At 42.0% G+C, this 11,807-nt stretch overlaps 1 long non-coding RNA gene across 1 annotated transcript; it reads right to left on the reverse strand.

The window, feature by feature from the left end:
• Nucleotides 1-2,548: 2,548 nt before the first annotated feature.
• LOC120519227 lies at nucleotides 2,549-4,232 on the reverse strand. Its single transcript, XR_005631415.1, has 3 exons — nucleotides 4,057-4,232; nucleotides 3,340-3,432; nucleotides 2,549-3,190 (listed from the first exon to the last, which is right to left on the reverse strand). It is a non-coding gene; the product is annotated as an uncharacterized LOC120519227 (long non-coding RNA).
• Nucleotides 4,233-11,807: the final 7,575 nt, after the last annotated feature.

An 11,807-nucleotide genomic window follows, 5' to 3' on the forward strand; every position in this document is an offset into this window, starting at 1 on the left:
GACTGTGTGTTAGCTGTAGGGAATGTGGAAGGCTGTGAATGTTCTGTTCAGCCTCCCCAGTGACCAGTGACCAGTACACTGCTTGTGTTCGTTGTTACAGCAGATTTTTTCCACAGATTGGTAGCACATGGAGTTGTTATCAGGGACACTAACGCCTGTAATGTGTTTTACTACTCCACCAACAAAGATCTCCTTATCTAATGTACCTCCTTTTCTCACTAATGAGACCCTCAAAAGAGAGCTGTCTCACTATGGACAGTTAACCTTGCAGATTAAACGAATACCTTTAGGGTGTAAAGCGCCCCAGTTGAAACATGTGATGTCTTTAAGGAGGCAAGTTTGAATGATTTTAAAAATACAGCGGAGGAGTTAAACGTGGCGTTGAGGTTCTGGTCACAAATATGTTATCTTTGTCAGCTCAGGACGATGAAATGCTTTAAATGTGTCAAAGCTGCTCATGAAGCCAGAGACTGCACAGACATTGATGAGGCTACAGATACAGGAAAACAACTGACCCCAGATGAGACCCCAGCCCCTGGAGATCAGACAGATACGGCAGAGAAGGCGTCTGCAGTTAATAACACCGCAGGTATAGCAGAGGGCTGCTGTTGATCAGAATGAAGACGCCGCTAGCGATCAGACTGCGTTTGTCTAACTGATCAGCAATTCGCTTAATGCCGACCCCAAACTGATTGAGGATAATGACAATCAGGACCCCGGTATCGGAGCCAGCAGACACTGCTAGTGAGTCGGTGGTCTTGGAGTCCTCGGCTCTGTTAATGAATCGGTGGTCCTAATATGGGGCGATACGGATATGAAGTGTATCTGCTCCGCCAGTCCTCTCGACATAACAAAGGCCGTTCAGAGACACGGTGGGCAAATGAACAAGTCTCCAGTGCCATGGCCAGGGTGAGATCTCTCTCTCGTAATAACCACCTGCCCGTTGCTTCATTTGCTATACCAGCAGGATTTTATCGCGAATACATTTGTCTCTTAATGCTCCATACTCACAGGTGGTGGATTTTTCTTTTAGCCTTGTAATATAACTGTCAAATGGCTCCCCTTCATCCTGTTTGTAAACAGCGTCCCTACATCACGTTCTTTGTAGGTTTATAGTGTCCCTCCAATGCTTTTCGAATAGCCATTACATCAGTCTGGTCCGCTACTCAAAGATTCACGTTGTGTTCATAAACTCGTCTGCACTCGGCGCCCATGATACTCCAGCGATTAAGCTCGATAGCAATGGCATCATCTTCAGATTCTGACCTGAAAACATCCCAATCTGCGTCGAGGTCGCCACTCATTGTCATTGCAGTAGGAGGAGGGCTGTGTGTCGCCATAGTCGCGGAGAAGTGCAGGAGGAGCGCGACTACTCACTTGAATTGATCCAGGCTGGGCGCAGCCTTTGTCTGGGCTGAGGATGTGAAAGGAGAGCAGCGCCTTCTTAGTCTTCGGGGTCATGTGGTTACACTTGTGACACGTTATTTGTCACGTTAATAACGATAATAGTCCGCAGTCAGTTCAAAGCTGGTCGTGTTGAGAGCTGCTGTGTGAATAAACACAAAGCAAAGCCCGCCGGTGCCAACTACACTGGTGACTCCATCATGTGCTGTGCCAGCCCGCTAACAAATAGTACAATATAGGCAATACAAGTCAGATAGTTTAAAGGGCGTCAATGATGTAACTTAAAAATAAATTTATCAGACTTACTAAACCAAAAACCTGTCAACACGAGATGTATACGCCTGCAGCTGGCACAGTTTTTAGCCTCAACAGCTCCGCGCACAATTAAACAACGTAAACTGAAGGACCAAATTCTGTGCCATTACATTAACGAAGACACAAAAACACACCTCATTATAATCGCTTAAAACGACACACACACAAAAACACTTAATAAAGGTATGTTGTCACTTAAGAAATAAATCACAGGGGTAAATATTCATTATAATAGAAAAGGAGATAGGACTATACCTGTATTTAATAGGATAAACATTTACCCGTCTAATTTTATCCTAAGTGACAGCATAACTTTCTACCATCATGAATGAGGGCTTATGATTTATTTTTCACCTCTGGTGTTATACTGTATATTCTCTCTCGGTTCATTTACCAAGTCTGTACAAAACTCGATTAACTGCGATTTAACCTTATCTAAAATTAACAAATAGCTCAATAAAAAGAATCTTAATATTCAAACACATACCCAGTCCATCACTGGTGAGCTTTTCCAAGTATGCAGGTGATGGAATACTTTGTTGATTGTGCTTCGATGAGATGAAGTTAACTTTCCACTTCGTTATTCTGTAAGTCATTATAGGACACCCACACTCACACACACAGGGACAATTTAGAATTGCCAATCCACCTAACCTGCATGTCTTTGGACTGTGGGAGGAAACTGGAGTACCCGGAGGAAACCCACGCAGACACGGGGAGAACATGCAAACTCCACGCAGGGAGGACCCGGGAAGCGAACCCAGGTCTCCTAACTGCGAGGCAGCAGCGCTACCATTTACCTCAAATAAATCAGAATTAAAAAAAAAGTCCAATTCAAACCACAATGTACACTCCTGTCACTCGAGTATGAAGCCACTGACCATAAAACTGTAAATGTGCAGAGCTTTACCTGTGGCACATGACAAATGATCAACATACACAAAGAAGCAAAGTGTCCTAATAACTACTACCCTTATCACACAACAGCAATACAACTTTAATTTTCAGAACAGACAAATGTTATAATAAACAAAATCCATATTTACAGATTAGAAGTGAGGTAGGCTGTTGTTTTAAAACTAAAGTTCACCTGGTGTTTTAATATTTCAGGACACAATGACGTTTTAACAAAGTGTAACAAGAGCCTATTATCCATTATCAACTTGAGTCGTTACATTCAAGCCAGCAATTTGTTTTTAGTGTCTGAACGTTTCTGAGCAGTTTATCCCATCAATCTCAAGGAACATCTTTTGTAAAAACTCAAACATATACTTTATCTTTTCTTGGTAGACTACATTTAAAGCTTAAATAAACCCCACTAATAGGATGCAAGCCTTGGCTCTCCTTCCTCAGTTAGTCAGCACTTTATGGCCCTCAGTAATAATAATAAAGTCCACTGGTCCTCTGCAGTGGCTCTATGGACGACAAGGATCTTCAAGAGATGCTCAGTGTTTCCATCTTGATTATCCTCCTTGTTAAAAAAAGTGACAGATTAATACAAATATAATGTTGTGTTGTTTGTTCTTTTGTCAAATTTTATATGCAGTACATAATTCTACTCCTAAGCTTTTACTGTACAGCCGTGCAAATTCCTTCAGTAGACTAAATTAAAGGTCATACCTGGCAGTCCTGGTGAAGGTCCTCATGACTTTCTCCGAGGTCCTCCATTAAACTCTGGTTAACTCCATCTCTTCTCCTTTCAATATTGAGGTTCTGACAAGAAATATATTTAGAATGAATACGGCTGAATAGGTTTATAGTACAATTAAAGAGAATTAATCTTACACTTCTTATACTAAACTCTGTCTCTGTTATAGTATTTTAAATTCAAAACATTAAAATGCAAAATAATTTAAAGTGTCAATGTTTTGGTTCAGAATATATTCTCATGAACAGAATTTTTATAAATATGCAAATACGCAATGCATTTTTATAAATATTGACTTGATGCTACCCTTTGTAGCAGTAACAGCTTTACACCCTGTTTGGGAGCGGGCAGTTTTGACCAATTCATTAGTTTAAATCTGCCATTCACAGCTTTTAAAGATACTCGGACTGTGTATTCTTCATTAAACCATCATAGTCGGACTGGGACACCACAGCAATCAGTACCTTCTATGCTAGCACCAAATGGCCAGGACCTTTTTCCAAAATTAAGCAAATGGCATAACTCTTCCACCACAATTTTTTAGTGTATGCCATGTTAACTCATAGTGGATATAAATTTTATTGATTCTACAAATATTTGTTGTAGTTCTTGTTGTTCATCAAAATGATGGAATTGACTGCAGGTTTGAATACGACTACACACCTTGTTACACCAAGTGAAGAACATACCAAATGAATTACATGAATATAGACCTCATTAAAGCATCCAGGACTGGTCTTATTTTAGTTCCAGCCACCTCCCTCGGCTCTCATGAGTTCAAGAAGACGTGGTGTATATACACGTATCGAGTCTGCTCATAAACGTCTCCTCCAGGCCAACAGCTTCAGTTCTTCTGAATTCCTCCTTGACCTGGTGAGTAAGTAATGGAGTTTCATAAGAGCAGGAGAACATTCAGAATGGTACAGTCACAAATTCGAAAAGGTCATAAAGAACTAGAGAGCACTAAGAAGAAACCAGATATCCACCAAGAGCCCTGAATATTCTATCCATTCTTCACTTTGAGATAAAGTGCTGAGAATTCAGATGTGAAGATGTGTATGGGGGTTCAGATGTATATTTTATCTGTCCAGCGTACAGTATTCATAGTAATGCAGTGTGTGTGTGTGTGTTACAAAGATTATACCTTGCTCAATTGAAAGTTCATCTTTTCGAATTTCATATGGTTTTGAACTTTTCCACCTTCCATAATAAAACTGAGAACCTTGGACAACTCGCTCTCTGTGTGCGATGCTCTTGCAATTTGCTGGGCCTGTAAAGGAGCATCTTGTGAATGCTTAACTAACAGGGAGTGAATCTCTTCAGACGAGGACCTTGTTACAGGATCACACATTTCTGGAAGGGGAAATCGTGAAAGTCCATCGGCATTGCTGTGTGCCGCCGAGGATCGATATTCAATTTGGTAATCATATGCTGACAAAAGGATGGCCCATCTCTGGATCGATGCAGCAGACATTGAAGGTAATCCTTTACATTCTTCAAATAAACTTAGCAGCAGTTTATGATCTGTAACTAATTGAAATTTCCTCCCCCATAAATACAGGTGACATTTCTTAATTCCAAAAATCAAGGTGAAGGCCTCTTTTTCGATTTGCAGGAGCCAATATGCGAGATGCAGACACAATAGGGTGCTCTACTCAGGATGGCATAGTGTGTTGAATCTCAGCTCCAAGGCCGTGTGCAGAAGCATCACAAGCTAGGATGAGGGGCAGACTTGGGTCATAATGCACGAGGACTTCACCACACATCAGCAACTCTTGACATTCACTAAAAGCATTTTGTTCCCGTTGGTTCCACCTCCAGGATACATTTACTTTTAATAGTTCATATCCAGGAGCTAGTACTGTACTTTGATTTGGCACACATTTGCCATACTAGTTTACTAGTCCTAAGAATGATCTCAAGTCCTTCTGACTGGTGCGAGCTGGAGCTTCCTGTATGACTTTAACTTTGTCTGCTGCTGGTGGATAAATCCCTTTACTGTTTAACACATGACCCCGATACTCAATTTGCATCTTGCTAAACTCACATTTTGTCTTTTTCACCCTTAAACCACTCTCCTGGAGACGCCCCAACAACTTCTGAAGGTTTACTACAGTAGGTGCTTCTCTTCAGTTTTCCCTATAATCACCAAGTCGTCCAGATATACTACAACCTTCAGGTCTTTCATGAGATTCTCCATTATCCTTTGAATAACTGATGGTGCAGAACTCACCCCATACGGTCACCTCTGATAAACTAATAATCCCTTGTGCGTATTCATGGTAACATAGTTTTTCTGACTCTTCATCCAATAGCACCCGTTGATAGGCTGAGGCTAAGTCAGTTTTGAGAAGACAGTTCCACCACTAAGCATGGCCATTAGTTCCTCTATACATGGCAGGGGTACATCTCTGTGGTACAGGCCTGATTTACGGTTAACTTATAATCGCCGCAGCTTAATTGAATTGTCCTTTATTAAAACGGGAACCACTGGAGCTGCCCATTCGCGATGTTTCACCAGTGAAATGATGTTGACTTTCTCTAACCTGTCCAACTCCTCCTCCTCCACTCTCTCCTTCACTTTGGTAGAACTTCAGGGTTTACTATTATTGTAGCCTTAATACCAACTCCTCTTTGAAAACATCTTTATAATATTCCAGCACTGCCTCAGTCGATTCAAGATGTGGTTTATCATTTTGACTTATCATTTTAATTGGCCTCCAATTTAATGTAACTTTGTGGAGCCAGTTTCTCCCATAAGGCAGGACCCTCGCCCTGACTACAATGAGTGGTAGTTTTTCATTTTGTTCTTCACATTGTACAATTGCATCCCATTTCTAAGAACAAACATTTTCCCCTGTATATGTTTTAGTTTTACATTAGTAACTTCAAATACTTTCCAGGGAACATTTCCTTAAATAACTAATCAGACATAATTGACACAGCAGCCCCATGTCTATTTCCACAGCTATACCCTTACTATCAGTCATAAAGGTTGCTTTGAACGGTTGTTTCTCTTGCTCTGTTTGTACTGTGAACATGGGCTACTCACTCGTTCCATTCCCACATATCTTGTACTTTTTCCAGCTTTCTCACCTTTTATTTTACTGCCGTGGCTGCGAACCCTGCAGGCTCTTCTAATATGACCGATTTTTCCACAACTATGGCATTACATCTTTAAATTTACATGCATACGAGCTGTGGTTTTTACCATTGTGACGATGACCCTGCCTCTTCACCATCTGACAAAAAAACTGCACGCCATCTTTCTGCACCGCACTCACAGTTGCGCCCTGAAGCCTTAGCTGCTGCGTGTCTCTGTCTGCTGTCTGCATGCTGAGCGCTATCTCAAACGCCTCGCGATCGTCACATTTGTTTCTGATGACAGCAATCCTCACAAGCCTCACTTCGAATCCCACTCACAAATCTGCCCAAATTCATCCCAAACTCGCAATTTACAACACATCGCTTCAGCTTTGCCGCATACTGAGTTAGCGTCTCACCGGCCTTTTGACTGCAGTGATTAAAACGGAATCTCTCCGCAGTTACCGGCGGTTTGGGTTCAAAATGATCCTTTAGTGTTTCCACAGTTTGAGCAAAAGTTTAGTCCTTGGGCTTCAAAGACTGCATTAAATTCCTCAGTAGTCCATAAGTGCTAGCGGCCATTACACTTAAGACAGCGGAGACCTGTTTATCTTGTGCTATTATGCTGTTAACAGCTCCATGCGTTCTACACGCGTGCCGACCATGATTCGTGCCAGGCTGAAATTGCCAGTTCTACCAAGATGAGCCATTTTACTCACTCTGCGAAATCTGCGTTATAACTCTTTAAATCCTCGTCGCCAATTTGTGTGATGTATCAATCCAGCATCACAAAGATAGTCAGACAGGCTGCTGTTTGAAACTTATGTTCTCTACTTTACTTCTTTATTGAACCCCAAACGCCCCAAACACCTTTTTTGTTACTTTTCAGCTTCCAGCTACGGCAACTCCAAAATACCAAAAACACAAACATCCAATCTTAATACACCACAGGCTGCTTGGCTTTTACCGCACTAGTTGGAAAAAACACCTGCGTGCGGAAGGGTATTAGGGCCACGGAGAAGAAAATATAAAATACATAAATAAATACGGACACAGTGAAGAAAAGAAACAAGTGTATGTCGAAATTAAAGTCATCATTTCCACTTTATTCTCGACAGCGATCGCCACACAGAATCCATTCACTTTATGATATTCCTGCTCTCTGAACATTTAGAATGCTAAGATAAATACTTGATATCATTTAATGATGAAATGAATTAAAGCGTGTGTTAAACATGGCAAGGGGCGGTAGTGCTGCTCCCTTGCAGTAAGGGGTCCCCAGGTGTACGTCCAGTGTAGAGAACCTTTATGGCGGGTTTGAGGAGGCTCCATAATGCTGGGTGTATGGCTGGGTATCGCACTGGTTTAACTGGAATATCATGTAAATGATGGTTTCGTGAGCTAATGGTCGGATACACGAACACAGAATTCAATGGATGTTCTTCTCAGTGATTTCTTTATTACAGGAGTGTTGTCTCTATCTGACGTACCAAACCCCAGTTCTTTTCCTTCCTTTTTCTTTCTCCACATAACCAATCACCACGCGATGAACATCTTTGTGAAAGTAAAACTAGCTATAAAGTTAGGACACGGGTGTTTGGAACTTTGAAAAGTTTTCCTGATACATGTTTAATTATGCCATCCATTCAGGGCTGCGCCATCCCAGCAAGCATCGTATGCGAGGCAGGAACAGGGTTGGATTTCCCATAAGGCCAACTTAGGCCATGCGGCAGCAGTCAGGGGCTGGTATACAGAAGAAATAACAACCAAATATTTACATATTTTAAGTATTGTTTTGAAAAGGCCATATAAAATGCTGTTTTTTAAATTTACATCCATATACATTAAATAAATTGAGTGGAACATTTACGCTACCCATCTCTACAGCTAGCAGGCAAAAAGCACGCATTAAAGGTGTAATGATTTTTGAATGAACACACAAACTCAAACAAAGCTCAGGAGTCACTTTATTTTCACTTGGAACGGAGCACATGTCAACAGAACAGCTAGTCGTGCTTCTGACTTACTAACAACACACGTTATGACGTTTTCTTAAAGGTATACACTCATTACATCTCCCTTTTCAGTTTTTCTTTTTCTTAACAGAACGGAATTAAATATTAACATTCCTGGCTACTGATAAATTATCAACACCTTCCAACAAAACCTTATTTCTCTGCATGTCCATTTCCTTGAGCGTGGTGTGGACTGGATGTGATATGCAAAAGTCAAATTCCTTTGTAAATTCCTGGAACTCAGCACTCACGAACTGAGGACCATTGTCCAAACTATTTCATCAGGGCAGCCAAACCTGGCAAATAGTGCCATCAATTTTAACACTATTTCTGAGGTAGCGGTTGCTGGCATGTGAAGGATCTCAAGAAATCGAGAGAAATACTCTGACACAACAAGGTAAGTGTGCTTATTATACTCACACAAGTCAATAGCTAGCCTTTTCCAGGGTCTGTCTGGAAGGGCGTGAGATGAGAGGCTCCTTTGCTGTGTCCGTTTCATCTCAAGGCATATTCGACAGGACTGAACCTTTTGTTTTATTTCTGACGAGATGCCTGGCCACCACACCGATATTCTGGCCCGCTCCCTACACTTTGTCAGACCTTGATGTCCATCATGTATCCTGTTTAGAATATCTGCTCTCAAGATGTCTGGAATTAACATACGGCTTCCTCTTGTCAGTATTCCATTGTGCTCAGACAGCTCGTTCTTGAAATGGAAAAACTGTTCAACTGCCACTGGAACGTTGTCTATATATTTTGGCCATCCTGACCTGATATACTTCAGTACAATTTGCAGGTTATTGTCAGCCTTTGTAGCAGCCCTAATGGCTTCAAGTTTTGGTGGGCTTGCAGGCATGCATTCAGCAACAGCAGCAATGTAACACTCCACGTCGGTGTGTGTGTTGAGATCATTTTCCTTGTATGCTAGTGGGCTTCAGGATAGTGTATCAGCCACCACCAAAGTGTTTCCTGGAGAATATTCTGCTGTCAGTTTAAATCTCATTAGCCTCATAAGTAGTTTCTGACATCTTAATGGAACACTGTCCAAGTCCTTCTTAGTCATAAGAGGCACTAACGGTTTGTGATCTGTTACCAACTTGAAGTTTTCAAGGCCTACTAGGTACTTTTCGAATTTTCACAAGCCCAGACGCCGCCAGACATTCTTTCTCAATCTGGGCATATCTGGATTCTGCCTCAGACAAACTGGCGTGAGCAGTATGCTACCGGTTTCCAGTCTTTCTCATGCAGTTGCAATAGTACACCACCTATGACATAACTGCTGGCATCAGCTGACACAGCAGTAGGTACAGTCGCATCATAGAACTTCAAAACTGGAGAAGTAGAAAGGATGTCTTTAATGCTACGAAATGCTGTCTCCTGGGACTGGCCCAGGTCCATGTAGCTGTTGACCTCAACAAGTCATACAGTGGTTTGCCTTCTGTTGACAAATTAGGAATGTACTTGCCTAGGTAATTAAACATCCCCAGTACCCGTTTTAGCTCCTGAACATTGTATGGAGGTGACAGCTCACGGACTGCTCTGACCTTCTCAGGATCGGGTCTCACACCTGATTCGTCGATCAAGTGACCAAGGAAGTGAAGCTGATGTTGTCTCAGCAGACACTTTTCACGGTTCAACTTCAACCCAGCAGACTCAATTCTCTTTAATACATTGGTAAGCCGTTTGTCATGCTGTTCCATGGCGTCTCCATACACCAATATATCATCCATATACACCGATACTCCATCAAGCCCTTGTAAAGTTTCCATCATCTTCCGCTGAAATATTTCTGGGGCACTGGGGATGCCGAAAGGAAGAGCGTTTAAAGGAGTACCTTCCAAACGGTGTTATGAAAGTGGTTAGTTTGCTGCTTTCTGGGTGTAACGGTATCTGCCAAAAACCTGAGGCAGCATCCAAAGATGAGAAGACTGTTGCACCACTCAGTTTTGCAATTATCTCCTCTGCAGTTGGAAGAACATATCTTTCCCTTTTTACAGCTTCATTCAACTTTTTCAGATCTACACAGATGCGAACCCTCCCGTTCTGTTTAAGCACCGGCACAATGGGTGTGCACCAGTCTGTAGGGTCTGTCACTGGCTCAATGACCCCATTCTCTTCCATGCGCTGAAGCTCCTCTTTACTTTTTGTATGAGAGGCACTGGAACTCTGCGCTATGTGTACTGCTATATGGCTGAGCATTGTCCTTAAGCTGGATTTTAACAGGTTCTGTTTTAAGAGTTCCATGCTCACCAAATGCATTGTGAATTTCCTCAATGCGTTTCACCACTCCCATTGAGGATGCAGTGGATCGGCTTAACAAATTGTTCACATTTTGTCCATGGATAACATACACTGGGAATGTGTACACACTTCCTTTATATGTGGTACTGACTTGAAATTTCCCCAAGCACTCAAGGCGTCCTCCAGGATTACACAGTGTAACACTAGACCGCTCCAGCGTTCTCCTGGGATTAAGAGTGCAGAATGTTTCTTCACACATGATGTTTGCATCTGCACCAGTATCAATTTTAAATTTAACTGGTGTCTTTCCGATGGAAATTTGCACAGTCCACTGCTCATCATTATTTTGTGAATTTGTAACAGCTCCCAGGAAATATGGTGTCTGTGCAACAGTTTCTGTCACTTCTCTCACTGATTTACTGTGGCACATTCTTTCCCAGTGACCCACTTTTTTACATTTATTGCATGTTGATTTTATTGCTGGGCATTTTTCCTGATACTTGTGTTTAATCTTCCCACATCTTCCACATTTTGGTTCTCCTTGCTCTTTGTCAAATTTTCTTTTAGGTTTCCATCTCTGTTTTCCTCGTCTGCAGCTTTCCGTTGTGCTATCTCTTGTACTGCAGCGCACGCCTCCCTGCTGGTGAACTTGGAGCGCTACCTCTTCACATTGGCGCACGCTTTGAATAGTTTGAGCTAACGTGAGGTCGGACATTAACTGCAGCCTGCTGACGTTCTTTATCGAGTATGCCCACAACTATCCGATCCCGAATATGTTCATCTCTGTATTCTCCAAGTCACAATGTTCCGATAAATCATACAGAATTCTAATAAAAGTTTCTGCCTTTTCCCCCGGGCGCTGTACTCTTTGATAGAAACAGGCTCGCTCGTGAATCACATTCCGTTTAGGGAAGAAGTACGTCGTATTTTCTTAAAACAACGCTCGAATCTCTTCTTGTCACCTTCCTCATCAAAGGCGAACGATTTAAATATGTGTTCGGCTTACATATGGCATAGACTAATGAACTGACCTGGGGCCTCATGTATAAGCGGTGCGCACGCGACAGAAATGTTGCTTAAGAACTTTTCCATGTTCAAAT

The sequence above is a fragment of the Polypterus senegalus genome, unplaced genomic scaffold (assembly GCF_016835505.1).
Source record: "Polypterus senegalus isolate Bchr_013 unplaced genomic scaffold, ASM1683550v1 scaffold_7727, whole genome shotgun sequence".
In the NCBI taxonomy this organism is placed as follows: Eukaryota; Metazoa; Chordata; class Cladistia; order Polypteriformes; family Polypteridae; genus Polypterus; species Polypterus senegalus.